The sequence below is a fragment of the Pogona vitticeps genome, chromosome 6 (genome assembly GCF_051106095.1).
Source record: "Pogona vitticeps strain Pit_001003342236 chromosome 6, PviZW2.1, whole genome shotgun sequence".
NCBI lineage: Eukaryota > Metazoa > Chordata > Lepidosauria > Squamata > Agamidae > Pogona > Pogona vitticeps.
Genome location: NC_135788.1, coordinates 117,372,987 through 117,388,008, shown reverse-complemented (window position 1 = coordinate 117,388,008; position 15,022 = coordinate 117,372,987). Strand labels below are relative to the sequence as shown.

At 41.1% G+C, this 15,022-nt stretch overlaps 1 pseudogene across 1 annotated transcript; it reads right to left on the bottom strand.

Annotated features, from left to right (window-relative positions):
- Positions 1-1,680: 1,680 nt before the first annotated feature.
- LOC110091444 (vomeronasal type-2 receptor 26-like) lies at positions 1,681-6,945 on the bottom strand (annotated as a pseudogene). Its single transcript, XR_013537812.1, has 4 exons — positions 5,752-6,945; positions 4,625-4,852; positions 4,090-4,216; positions 1,681-2,684 (listed from the first exon to the last, which is right to left on the bottom strand). The product of XR_013537812.1 is annotated as a vomeronasal type-2 receptor 26-like (transcript).
- Between the last annotated feature and the right edge of the window lie 8,077 nt (positions 6,946-15,022).

Sequence of the window (15,022 nt, the reverse complement as noted above, 5' to 3'; positions counted from 1 at the left end):
ATATGGGTTTTTTTAGTATATGTAGTTGGTAAAGGTAAAGGTAACATCTTAGGACAAGAATCATTGTATTTTTGGAGAGACACAGAACATGGCCTTTGCTGCCAGATGGGTGGTATAGAAATCAAGTAAATAAATAAAATAAATAGCATGCAAATTACTGTTATTAAAGGGGAAAAAACAAGTGTGATGGGCAACGCTGGCAAGATTATTTCAGTTATGATTAGCAGTTGAGTTTATGTTTTTTGTGGTTAAGCATTTTTCTTTTATGTCTTATTTGTCATCTTACTATTTATGACTGAAACTAAACATAAATAAAAAAAAAAAAGAACTTGGCCAATTTAAAAGGGTCCATTGGTTTCTTTGCTTTGCCCTCTTAAACACACAGGTCCAAAGTTTAAAGAACCCATTTTTTTTTCTACACAAAGGAAGGATGCTGATTGGTGAAAGGAATTTAGAGCGGGCACTCATCTTACAGGAAATAATACAGGATACAGTGGTGCCCTGCACAGCGACGTTAATCCGTTCCGGATTAATCGTCGCTATGCAGAAACATCGCTAAACGGAACGGAAAAAGCCATAGGAACGCATTAAACTTCGTTTAATGTGTTCCTATGGCTCCCAAACTCACCGTTCAGCGAAGTTCCTCCATAGCGCCGCCATTTTCGCGCCCTCGGTAAGTGAGGGCAGGGTGTGTAAAAACTTGCGGTGGTCATTTTGGGCACCCGGTGGCCATTTTGGAACCACCGATCAGCTGTTTTAAAAAACATTGCAATGCGAAGATCGGTAAGCGAAACACTTACTGATCATCGCAATGCGATGTTTTGCCTATTCAGATCTAAAAAAAATAGATCGCTATGCGGATTCATCGTTATATTTGCACTATCAACCATTGAAATCATAGTCCAACATATTGAATGACGTTTGAGTGTAGTGTTCTGCAAATCACTGATCTCCTGTTGGGTTCAGGCAATGAGCAGGCTGATGGGCTTTGTGGTGATCACCAGATACTAGAATAGCAAAGAGTCTCTTAGCAATAGTTTAAGGAAGTCAGCCACACACACACAGATGGATGTCTGCCAGCAGTACTCCTGGTGGGTGACTCCTGCCCCCAGGAGACTGTCCTTTTATTAACATTACAAGGTCACAGGTAGTAACAGCATTACAGATAGTAGACTGGGTTCAGATAGGACAATGGTTACATTATGTTATTAGAGTTGGTCTGTGGAAAGGCAATTAATCAAGGCTTCTGATTGGCCTAAGGAAAGGCCTCTATGGCAAGCTCTCTATGATAATGAGAAAGAGGAAGGATGGCAGCAACTCCTCCCCTCAGAAGCAGCCACAGGATGCTAGGAGAGTTTTCCCTACACTACAACACCCATGTGGCTTAGCATCCTTGGGAATGGCACCCCCACAATCTCCTCTGACATTTGCACTAACATCTGGAGCAGATTTATTCCTACTGAAGAATCAGAATCATTTTCCTCTTATCTGCCTTGGCATATTAATTATATCAAGAACCTGATAAAGAATGTGTGTGGAACATCAGTTTAAGGCTTTACTTTTCATCCTAAATTCACATTACTTTCCTCTCTTGACAAACATGAGCAAAGTCATGTCAGCCATGTGGATGAGGATGAATGCCCCCTTAGGACATATCCAGTGGAATCAATAAAAGCTAAATTAGTAATGGCTAACGTGGAATGGCAAGTCTAGATCCAACTCATCATCTCCATGTATTAGATACAAAGGAAGAGATAGCTTTAAGCAAGAGAAGAAATTTCATTCCCTTTTCCTTCTTGTAAGTTGTTCCTTGGTGTTCAGCTCTGGCCGAAATAGAATAATATAAATCTTGGGAGCAAATATGCAAATCAAGAGACCCGCACCGGAAGCTAAGATAGAGAAGATCTCCACAGCGACCATGTGTTTCCCCTTGGTGCTCAAATAGGTGGGAACAAAGGACACCCAAACACTGCAGAAGACCACCATGCTGAAGGTGATGAACTTGGCCTCATTGAAAGCGTCTGGCAGTTTCCTGGCTAAGAAGGCCAACGTGAAGCACACGAGGGACAAAAAGCCCATATAGCTCAGGACAAGATAAAACATGAAAACAGAGCCTCCATCACATAATTCGACAATCTCTTCAGTCAACGATTGCATGTCAAATGCTGGGAACGGGGGAGATGTTCCTAACCACACAGAACAAATTCCTACTTGACCCAAAGAGCAGGAGAGCACAATGCAGTTTGCTGTCCTTCTTCCCAGCCATTTCTTCATGTTGGATCCTGGTTTGGTGGCCATGAAAGCCACAACCACGGTGATGGTTTTGGCCAACACACAAGATATGGCCACTGAAAAGATGATGCCAAAGGCCGGCTGTTGGAGGAGGCAGCTCAACTTTCCAGGTCGTCCAAGAAAGAGCAAAGAAGAGAGGAAGCAGAGGAGGAGAGAGATGAGGAGAATGTAGGTGAGGTCCCGGTTGTTGGCTTTGACAATGGGGGTGTCTTTGTGCTTCATGAGAAGTCCTAAAACCCAGGCTGTGATCAGGGAAAAAGAGAGAGCAACCAAGGCTAAACCGAACCCTAAAGGCTCCTCGAAGGACAGAAAAGTGACAACTTTCAGGAGGCATCTATTTTTATTCTCATTTGGATAATGGTCTTCTGGACATTTGAAACAGTCATCCATATCTGAAAAATAGATATATGTATCACTTTTGGAAGTTGAGTCATGGCAACTGGACTTTTTTCTTATTAGGTTGAAATGTTTTCGTACTCATCCAAGTAGCTTCTTCAGTCTGAGAAGATTTGCTAGGAAACCCCTGATATATTCTCCCCATAGATTTCACTCCACCCGCCACATAATCTTAAGACTGCAGGAATGGAAGGAACCCTATGGATCATCTGGTCCAGCCCCTGTCAAGGAAGCCCAGTGGGGAATCAAATTTCCAACCTCTGGGTCCACAGCCAGAGACCTCAACCACTGATCTCTCTAGCAGTTCTAAGTACTCACAAGAGTAGGAAATTGAAAACCACCCTGCTGAAGGTAATGAACTTGGCCTCATTAAAAATGCTAATTCCTTTTTCATGCCTCTAGTGCCATTCAGCATGTTAACATCTCCTTAACATAAGAAGTTATTTTTTTAAAATAGAAAAGTAGGGTAGTGTGTTGCACTCTGTGAGTTTTATGTTATTACAGTGGTGCCTCGCATAACGAGCGCACCGTTGAACGATGAATCCGCATTGCGATGCGGATTTCCCCATCGCTAATGCGAGGGTATTTTGGAACCGCCGAACACCCAAAATGGCCACCGGAACACCAAAAATGGCCACCAGGACACCCAAAATGGCCACCGGGACACGCAAAATGGCCACCAGAACACCCAAAATGGCCGCCGGAACACCAAAAATGGCCACCGGGACACCCAAAATGGCCGCCGGAACATGGGAAAACATCGGAGAATGGTGAGTTTTGGGCCCATTTGGAACACATTAAATGAAGTTTAACGCGTTCCAATGGGTTTCCCCGTTCTGCTTAACGATGTTTTCCCATAGCGAAGGATAATCCGGAACGGATTAACCTCACTATGCGGGGCACCACTGTATTCATTTGGTACTACATTGTCTGAGTGTTCTATTTCCACACATTCACCTGGACATCAAAGTGGCTGAATTTAGAAAGATTAAACAAAAAAAATCAATGGCATCTAAAGGAATGTGTGTGTGTTCAATGCTGTGAAGTTGGAACCAACCTATAGAAATCCTAATAGGGCTTTCAAGGTAAATGAGATATGTAAGGAGTATTTTACCAGTTCCATATCCCCAGTGAGATTCCATGGCAAAGTGAGGATTTGAACCCCATTCTCCAAAGTCCTAGTCCATCACTCCGTTCACTACACTACACTTGGAAACCTCGCCTATAGGTGAGTTATCCAGTAATCCATTTCCCATTTGTTCTGTTGTCATATTTTTGAACTCTCAATTGTTAATTTTATATCTGTTCATGCCAGTCAGGACAACTGAACACATCTCCATTTGGTTACCCAACATAAAAACCTCAGCTAACTTCATGTGAGGGGAAAAATAGAATATCTACCAGTCTTATTGGAAATCTTTCCTTCTGGGCAAGGAGCACAATCATAGCAACAAAAGTTTTCTCCTTCCTTCTTTTTCTTCTGAAAACCAGGTTCACAGTATTCATTACACTTCGAACTGGGAGTTGCCTATCCATGAAAAGAGTGGAAGGTCAGAAGGAGTTCATAATATCATAGCCAATCCTTCTAAAGAAAGTGGAGACTCATTTGACTTCTGAGCCTAGTTCAATATCCACAGGAAGAGTGAACACTTCTTTGTGATCTGTGGATTAATTCCATCTCAACTCCATGCAGAACACTCCAGTAAATATAGAAATGAGAAATCTTTACTTTAACAGAAGAAAAGAGGGTCCCCCCCAAAAAAAAGAGAATGGCTGCCTTTGAGATTTATCTGTAGCATCCACATTTTGTATTTTGAAAATACAGCTTTGGCTGTATTTTAAAGACTATTCAACCATCATAGACATAGGTTAGTGAGAAAGGGAGATTCATTCACCAAAATGAACCCATGAGACAATAAAGTATGATAATTCATACCTGGTTGAAAGCTCTGGGCCAAACAATTCTGCCCCAATCTATCACGACAACTTCTCCTTCAATGGCATCGGGATCCACCCTTCCAATTCTTACTCTCTGGAAAGAGTTGTTGGGGGAGATGACCACGTTCATGATGTCAAAGCCTCCTCCCATCCCTCTTTTCTCATTAAAGGACACTGTTTCTCCCTCTGAATTGTTAAACGAAATGCTCTGAAGGAATGGATGGAGCTTCATTAAAAATAAAAATCATAAAAGAGAAGGAATGAGTGGAGTCAGAGGTTTGGGGTGTAAAAGAGATAAAACAATGTATTTTCTAGTCAATATTATTCTAGCAGATAATTTTGTTTTTGATTCTTTTAGCAAAGCCCAAGGATGGCATGGAGGTCTTTATTAGCTTGCCAGGTTCTGTTTCTAAGCTACAATGGGAACCCATGTGATTATATCAATGAATAAACTCCTTAGAATATATCAGTTACCAAGAAGAAGAAAGCAGTCCAACTGTACAGTGGTTCCTCGCATTACGACGTTAATTCATTCCAGCGAAATCGCTGTAGAATGAAAATGTCGTAATGCGAAAATAAAAAGCCCATGGAAATGCATTGAAACTCCTTCAGTGCATTCCAATGGGCTGGAAACTCACTGTCCAGCAAAGATCCTCCATAGGGCGGCCATTTTCGGTGGCTGTCTTGCGAGGAATCTGTCCCAAAACACAGCGGGGAGCCATTTTATTTATCCGGCGGCCATTTTGAAACCACCGATCAACTGGAGGAAAATCATCATTTTGCGAAGAATCGGTTCCTGAAGCAGGGAACCGATCATCGCAAAGCGAAAAAATCCCATTCAGACCATCGTGCGATCCCAAAAAGATCGTTGTAATGCGGTTTCGTCATAATGCGGGGCAATCATAAAGCGAGGCACCACTGTACCATATGCTGATTGATTGATCAGTATTTTATATCTGTCTGTACAAATATATAGAATGGACTGATGGAACCCATGTTATTTTATCAATGAATATTTTGTTTAATTAGAGAATATGGGTTACCCATGGAGGACAAAGTAGAATGCAACCTTACCATCTGCTAACATATTAGAGTTAAAATACATCTATATTCCCGAGCAATTACCTGCCAAGGCTGAAGGTCTTGAAGTTCAAGACCTGCACCATATATCCTTGTCTTGTGTTTTGACCTAGATGAGTAGATGGCATGCAAAGTATGTGCCAAGACATAGATGGCATTATAGATGCTATAGCTGTGACCAGACAACCGCATTTCGAAAGAGGTTCCCGGAAGACTCTCCAGCTTCTCCTCCCCAGTGCATTTCTCACTGACTGGAAGGATTTCTCCAAAGAAACAGTTAAAGGCTTGTTCCCAGAAATCTTTCAGGAAACCATCTCTTTGGTTCCAGCCTGGTTTTACGAGTTGAATAAAATCTCTGTATTCTAAAAGATCTTTTGTGTGAATCATAAAGGCAATGGCACCTTCAAACACCTGAATATCCCAATCCTTCTGAATTCCTGTTGATATAAAATCAATCTGGGTTGTGGTAACCAACACTTTATTGAATGATGTGTTCACTGTATTTGTAGGGTCTTGTAGAAATAAAATAGTCCTCAGCCACACAATTGTCAAGGATTCTCCATAGATGATCCATGCATTGGCTTTCTCATCTTCAAAAGGGATGTGAAAATCATTGAAGATGGTAAAATCTAAGCTGTCCAGATGGGGCTGTTGGGGAAATATTTGTGTGAAGGCCAAGCAGATTCCATTTTGAGAAAGAAGTGGCTCCATGACCTTTACGAAGTGTTCTCCACTCTCATCATTTCGGAAGAAGATCCCAACCCAGGTCCATCTGAAATATTGCAACAACTGGAGAATTCCCACATAGTGATGGCCTTCATTGGGGACCATGTGGTAAGAGTAAGGGAGCGATATTGTATCATCCTCAACCTCTGGAACTAATGATCCATACGTGAGCTATAAGAAATGTGCGCCACAGTCAAAATTTAATAGTAGTCTTTGTACACACTTTATTGCTCAAGCAACGAATATTTGCTGAAGGATTTTGAAGATTTGTTCAGATTGCAAATACAGTTAGCTATGTAACAACATTTTCAGGTTCTGGGCATCCCTTGCCCTTTTTTTTTTTTACAAATGAATATGTCATTTTTCCCTTGAACGTGAACTTGCCATGAAAATAACAAAAGAAGAGAGCTGTCCCTTCCCTCTCAGAGCAATATCCCCGCATCCCATCCTACCTGTGGAATTTTGTAGAGACCTAAGATATCAGCCATAAGAACAGATGTGTCGGAGCCAAGCCCCCCAATGACTGCGGTGAGACTTTTCTGCCCATCACACTCATAATTGGGAACAAATCTCTGCCCTTTGAAGAGCAGGTTGAGAGTGGTCCGATAGGTCATCCTCCCATCATAGTAGCTGTCACAGATGTAGAAGCCAAGGGTAAGGTTGGGCAAGATGTTTGGATTCTTGTTGATCTCATTGACGGCAAATGCCATGGCCAGGGCATGCTGGTAGAATTTTGTCACCACACTGACAAGAGAGTTAGCTTAGCGTTACAAGAATACCATCTATGAAGTATAACAGAGATCATTTACTTCTGTGTTAAAAATGCAGTTTTACATGTGCATACAGGGATGTGGTGGTGCTGCGGGCTAAACCGCAGAAGCCAGTGCTGCAGGGTCAGAAGACCAAGCAGTCGTAAGATCGAATCCACGCGACGGAGTGAGCGCCCGTCGCTTGTCCCAGCTCCCGCCAACCTAGCGGTTCAAAAGCATGCAAATGCAAGTAGATAAATAGGGACCACCTCGGTGGGAAGGTAAACAGCATTCCGTGTATAGCCGCGCTGGCCATGTGGCCACAGAAGATTGTCTTCGGACAAACGCTGGCTCTATGGCTTGGAAACGGGGATGAGCACCGCCCCCTAGAGTCGAACACGACTGGACAAAAATTGTCAAGGGGAACCTTTACCTTTACCTTTTACAGAGAGATCCATCCTGTAAAGTTCAGCAGTGCTGAAATCTAGACCATTTGGCACAGCGCTGTAAATGATTGAGGTTATTCATAACCCTTCTCTATTGTGCTTGAAAGAGCCAGGGGTGGAATTACCTCTCCATCCCCCAATTATTTTCAGTTTTAAGATGGAGCCTCTTCTCTCTCTTCTTCTATGACTGCCCTCTCATTCCCTCTTGATTCTCCCTTGCCACTGGTTCCTGCTTGCTGAACCCAGGTATAACTGCCATCTGGTCCCGGCTTCAGTGAACAAAGAATAATAGGGGATGAAGATGGCAGTGGCTGGCCTTCCCCACTCTGTTTGCTCCCACTGCATCATCCAAAGTATCCTATTGGGGGAGCCATGGCCAGTGGCCAGCAAGTTAAGGGAGCCGCAAGCCACGCAATGTGAATACAGTGGTACCTCCCAAGATGATTACCCCTGAAAACGACGAATCTGCATTATGACTGCCATTTAGCTTCGCAAAACAGGTGATTCCTATGGGGGAATTTCGCTGGACAACGATTTGGTCCGTGCTTCGCGGACCGTTTTTTCGCAAGATGATGATTTAAAACAGCTGATCAGCAGCTTGATCTTCACAAAACGGGTGTTTTTGGGCCCGTTTTTCGCAAGACAGTGATTTGAAACAGCTGATCGGTGGTTCACAAAGCGGCTTCCCTATGGGTGATCTTTGCAGGACGATGACGTATTCTTCCCATTGGAATGCATTAAATGATTTTCAATGCATTCCAATGGGGAAAGGCTTTTCGCTAGACGATGTTTTCACTAAACAGCGATTTCAATGGTATGAATAAACATCGTCTAGCGGGGCACCACTGTAACTTGATGAGGGAGATGGGGCTGGATTTTTGACCCATTTCTTTTAAAGCCGCAGATATAACTGTTTTGCTTTCTATGTAAGGAGAACGTTCACCTCCTGCCCTGGGGAAATGAAAAATGGTGGTCAGATTTAAACCCGCTTGTGCAAATTGGAACTAGTCACCTGTTGTTCTAAATGGAGAGTTATCGTTCCATATTAGACCCTGAAATATAAATGATTCCTGGCCAGTCAAATGGGCTCAAGCTCTATAACAATGTGCTTAAGCTACAGGAAGACAGATTTAGGCTAAATATCAGGGAAAACGTCTTAACTATTAGAGCAATACAACAGCGAATCAGTTAAGATTTATTGGAGATATTATATACAAAAAAGAAAATTAATTTGGTGGGATGCAGAATCCTCAGAAATAAATGGAAATATTGAAAAATATTTGTTTAATGTAGTAAAAAGAAATACAATAAATCAGGTGAACCTTTTTAAGAAATATGTTAAATATATGGAATAGACAGTACAGTATATAAAAGCTATGTCCCTTTACTTCACCACTAGAATTAGTTGCTGAAATAGAAAATTTTCCAGAAAATTTAAAGGGTTTAGTTGATTTGTTTAAGGACATTAGTGAAAGGAAAGGGGAAAGCCTCTAAACAACAAAATAGAATTTTGGAAAGGAAGTTTGTATTAAAAAGTACTGTTCTAAGGGGTCCTGTGGGTATGGGGGTGCATGGTAGTTAACCCCATACCTACTCTATAGTAAGTATTTTGTATTTTAACATTTGCTTTTGTGTTGAAAAAAATAAAAGAAATATTTTTTTTTTAAAAAAAGACTAATGGTCATTGAATAAATCCAGTTCCCAAATCCCTTATTTGACATCACAGTTTTAAAAAGCATGTATGGTGCATAGGTTTAAGATCCATTCATTCCCCCACCCATAACACATGCTCACTACTACCTTGTCTTTGGAACTTCATATCTGAAAGAGCAATCTGAAGAATGGAAAGGTTTGCACACATGTTGATGCTTTTTTCATTGGCCTAAAAGTTGGAATTGTTTTTCTAACTATTGCTGGTAGAAAGCTTTCTTTAAGATGCCTAAAACAAAAGATAAAGGGGTCAAATAAGCAGGAGAAAGAGATGCTTACATTATTAAATCAAATAGGTTCTGAGAAGAATGTTCCTGGAAGGAAGCTTCTTGAAAAATGTAGATGATCTGAGAAAGAATCCCACCAATGAGGACTTCACCGGGCTGGTACCATTCATGGGGAACTGGGAGGGGATCCTTCACAGAACAACTCATAGTCTTCTCTTCTGCGCATGCAACAGGGAAGCAGGTCAGCAGCATCAAGAAGCTGATCTTTGTGGCTGCCGTACTTCCATGAAGTCAGCAACTCCCTTGTGTTGGAACCAAACTGTCGGATCCAGATTGGCTCCAAACGGTGATGCCAAGCTCCTTGGAATAACTGGCTCAACTGATTTATGCAGGCATGCCTTCAACAGTAGATGGAGTGGGAAAGGCTCCTATTCCACCTTTGGCTGGAAAGACACAGAAGCAGGAAACTATCAGAAACGGAAATCCACAGAACCATCAGAGCCTCTCCCCAGCATCACTCCCAGACTTCAGTTACATAGAAGGATTTTTAAATAACTGTTCTTTTGTTAATGTTGTGTAGTTTCCATATTGGACAAAAGAATGTCCATGGCCCTCAAACAGCATGAAAAGTTGGCAAGCAGTTTGTGGACACAACTTAACAACTAAACAACAACAACATACATTTAAGTTTGTTTAGGAGGGCAAACTTTTTAAGTTTCCCCTCCTGTCACAAACTTATTAAGGGGGAAGAGTGTGGTGTCCACCCAGGTCATGAATATTCATATGCTATCTGCATGGATCAAGGAGAGTGCTGGAGAGACAGAGTCATGAGATATAAGCATCTCTGTAGGAGAAGGAGGAGTTGAAGAGATGGGAATTTTGAAGGATTGAGAGAGCAGGATTTTAGGGTTGGAGAGTGGGAGAGTTTTGGAGTTTGGGGGTGGATAGAGAGAGGGTTGGTGGTGGAGGGTTGTTGAAGTGGGATGTTTGGTCAAGAGTTAAAGACATTGAATTGTACCTTCATCACCTGTAACAATAAACAATTTCTACTTGATTTTTAAATGACACGTTGACCGGACTTCTGTCTTTAATACTGAATAACATTGATGTAATCAACTGGTGGCCGCTGAATGATACATAACTTGTGCCTTTGTTTGGTGAAACAACCAAGGGACAGGCAGGAACGTGACAAATTGGAGATTGAGAGTTTGAGAGTTCGAGTTTGAGAGTCTGGTGTAGAGAGAGAGAGAGAGTTTGGGAAGGTGGTAGAGAATAGAAAGGAATGTTGTTTTAGTTGAGGGTCAACAACACTGACCGAATGTTTATTTCCGGTAACAATAAACAATTTCTATTTGGTTCTTTTTTAAATGACACATTGTCTGGACCTCTGTGATTAATAATGAAGAAAGTTGATGTAATGAACTGGTGGCAGCGACACGACCCATAGCTTGTGTCCTGGGGAAACAACTGAGGGAGAAGTAGGAACGTGACAAATTGTCAAATGCCATGGCCAGGGCATGCTGGTAGAATTTTGGTACCATGCTGCCAAGAGAGCTAGGTTAGGATTAAAAAGAAAACTCTATGGTCAGGATGTTTTAACCCTAACACCGATCATTTCCTTCTCTTTTAAGAACAAAATCTTATCTGTGTCTGACTACGCAGAGATAAGTTCATCTGGATCAGTTGGGATCTCATTGTAAGCTAAATGATTCAGGTGATCATCAGCAGTTTTCTATCCTTCTTGAAAGAACACTTGAGTTTTCTTTGTCCTCATTATTGACATTGATTTGGCTTCAAGTTTATCTAAGAGTATTTGCTTGTTTGTGTGTTCGTTTGTTTATTCATTTGTTCATCCAATTTATATAATGCCCATCTGGCCAAAGGCCGCTCTGAGTGGTTTATAACACAAACAATAAACAAATCACAAAATCATGAAAACCACAAGAACAGAAATAGGAAAGCAGATCAATCCTATTGTTATCTGAAAGCCCTCGATAATTATGAATACTGACATTTCCTAAGCGAGCTAACTGTGTTTTGAACTTATCCTTCCTCCAGTACTTCCTCCCTTTGCAAACACTGGGAAGAAAACATTGACATCTTGGCTTGGTTTAAATTTTGTCCCTATTAGGAATGTAATGGAAGTCACAGGGCACTTTATTCTGAGATCATGCCCCATTCTCCACATGCCCAGAGCCACAATCTGCCCAAAGGTTCTTTTCCTATAGCTGAGAGAAAAGGGCTCAGATATTTCATAACAGAGAGTAACAAAGGAGAATAGAAGGATGGACCTACCATCTTGAGTCTGGTAATCTGAGCTTTACAGTGATGAATGCTATGAGTCTTGGAGCGCTGTCCTCAGACTGGTGTGCAATCACTTTTAAAAATCCCTTCACAAACTTTTCCAGTATTACGGTTCATTTCAAGATTTCTGATTCATAGAAGACCCAATCTACAGTAGATCCTTTTGCGTGTGTCCCTGTATGTCACCATAGGTGCCTTTTAGATCGCAAGGTAAGTAGAAATAGAAAATTGAAAAATTGCAAGAGAAAAATTGCAAATGAAAAATTGCAAAAAAATTGCAAATAGAAACAAATAGAAAACTCCCTCTATGAACCTGCCTGAGCATTAAAATAATTAGGGGGGACCTTTATCTCGGTCCCACCATCCTCACAGGTACACTTGGTGGGGACACAAGAAAGGGCCTTCTCTCTTGCTGCTCCGAGACTCTGGAACTCCCTCCCACAGGAAGCTAGGTTAGCCTCATCTTTGTTGCAGGCAGGCTTTTCCTTAATGACCGGTGGTCTGAGAAGGATTTTAAATGGACTGTTGTGCTCTGTTGTTTTAAATGTATTTTAACATGGATCTTAGTTACCGTTTTTCTGTAGTATTTGTTTAATTCTTTTTTATACTGTTTTTAGCTTTTAAATACTGTTTTAACAATGTAAGCCACCCTGAGTCCTTCCAGGGAGAAAGGCAGGATATAAACAAACAAACAAACTCTAGCATGGAGACAAAGTGAACAGGGTAATAACAATACAAAGCACGACTGAATAAGCAGAGAGACAGATGGTTTCTGTCTATTTCTCACTGTCACCGTTGCTATGTTGTTGTTGAGAAATAATTGGCGCTATGTGATTATGCTTAGCAGTTATGACCACAATTGGTTGAAGACAACTAAGAGTTCTGAACCAAACTACATCGTTCTTGGTCTGCTGTGTAATTAGAAAGAACACAAAAGCAGGATTTGAGCCCATTTTGAAGAAACCAAGCCGGAATTTTGCAAGTTAATTTATTGGGTGATCATGACGGAATGATTTATAAACAGACCCAATAATAACAGTAATCATTGTCATCATCTTTGCGATTCTAATATTTTCAATCTGTGCAAGAGGCAGGAGGCACATAAAAAAATAAACTTTGACATACTCGCAGATTGGAAGAACGATGGTGGTCAGATTTTGGAGCAAATCGGGGCTAGGTGTTAGTTATCCTAAATGCAAAGTTATCGTTCAGTATTAGATGCTGGAAAATAAATGCATCCTGGATGTTCAAGTGCCATAACCGTTGCATTCATTGAAGTATCAGCAGCGTATCAATAATACATAGTACATTCCTACAAGGTGGATTGGGGAGGAGAGGAAATTAATCATGAGTGAGATGACACATATTTCTTTTACCTGCCTAACTGAGAGGCTGAAAAGTCAGGTGAGGAGAGGATAGATAAAAATCCTTATGTGAGAATATTAAAAAGGCTCAGAGAAGGACGCTCCTAGAAGAAAGCTTCATGGAAAACATAACTCACCTAGGAAAGTATCCCAGCGACGAGGAGTCCACCTGGCTGGTACTACTCATGGGGAAATGGAAGGGGATCCTTCACAGAACAACTCATTTATTTTCCTTCTTTGCGGTAATAGGTAGGATGGTTCAGCAGCACCAAAAAAATCGACTCTTGTGACTGCGGTACTTTCCTGCAGCCACCGACTCTCCTGTATTGGTTCTAAACTTCAGGATCTAAATTGGCATCAATGGGTGAGAGTAAGCTCCTTGAAAGAATTGTCTGCAAGGAGACATTACTGGTAGTTAAGATGGTCACACCTCCTATTTCACCTTTGGCTAAAACAACAGAAGTGGAAAAATGTTGGAAACAGAACCAACAAGACCTTAAAACAGTCATTTGTCCCAGGTCTCAAATACACAAAATGATTCGCATATCATTTCGCGAATACACAAAATATTTAATTATAACCCTTTTCAACCTAGCTTATTATTATTCTTTCTAGCACTTCTGGAAAGTCCCTGGAGCTTTACTCTGGTGAACAAATTATAACTATTATAATGATTAAAAGGAGAGATAATGACTTCTTCAGAATTTGCACTCAGAGTTGGACTTCAGGGAAGAAACTTTAGCTTTAGTCACGTCATTTCCAAGTTGGATTCAAGAATGTTCTTTCCTTTGTACCAGGATGATAGGGGAATTTTTTTAAAAATATATTTTTAATATTTTCGTACTGTGGATAAGGAGTTGTCCCATTCAGAGCCTCCTTTTTCAAAGCTGGTATCAGATAAAACAGGTTTTCTCTGATAAAGTTTCTGACAGAAATGGTGGAAATAGAAGAATCCCTTTAAAGAAACAGAAAGAGAGAGAGAGACCAATGTAATTTCACCTCTGAAAAGGGATGGGAACCATTCTGTAAAATAATTAATTTTACAGAAATAAAGCTTAAAGGGAGAAGTCATGTGTAAAAAAAAAAAAGGTGGGATGTGGTATTGGGTGGCTGTGTGGGGTGGTGGATGCTTTTCTGCCGCCAATCAGCTGATCAGCCGGTAGGCAGAATGGTGTTTGTGTTTTTTTAAAATACAAAGGAACAAATAAAAATGGGTAAATATTCATCCCTTCATATTCGTGGGGGTCTCTGGAACCAAAAAATACTGATCAATGAATATTTAACAAATCGGCTATATTCGTCCGGAAAAGCAATCCATTTTTATATTCATCCCCATTTCTAGCCACTCATAACAACCTTTATTTTTATACAACTGGTATACAGTATGTCCATGTTACATGTCATGAAATTTTGGCATCAACATTTATGTGACTTCATTTACATAGAACTAAGCTGACTTATGGCTTCTGGTTCTGAATTTTAAACATGGTTACATCGCAGATACCTCGTGGCAGTGGTTAAAATGCTGTACTGCAGCTAAAACTGTGCTCACGAACTGGGGTTCATATCCCAGGTAGCTGGCTCAAGGTTGACTCAGCCTTCCATCCTTCCGAGGTCAGTAAAATGAGTACCCAGCTTGCTGGGGGGGGGCAATGTGTAGTCTGTATAATTAAATTGTAAACCGCCCGGAGAGTGCTTGTAGTGCTATGGGGCGGTATATAAGTCCAAAAAAAGAAAAAAAATGCATTGAGTTTATCTCCATGGGCTAGAGAAATAAGACTCTTGGTTAG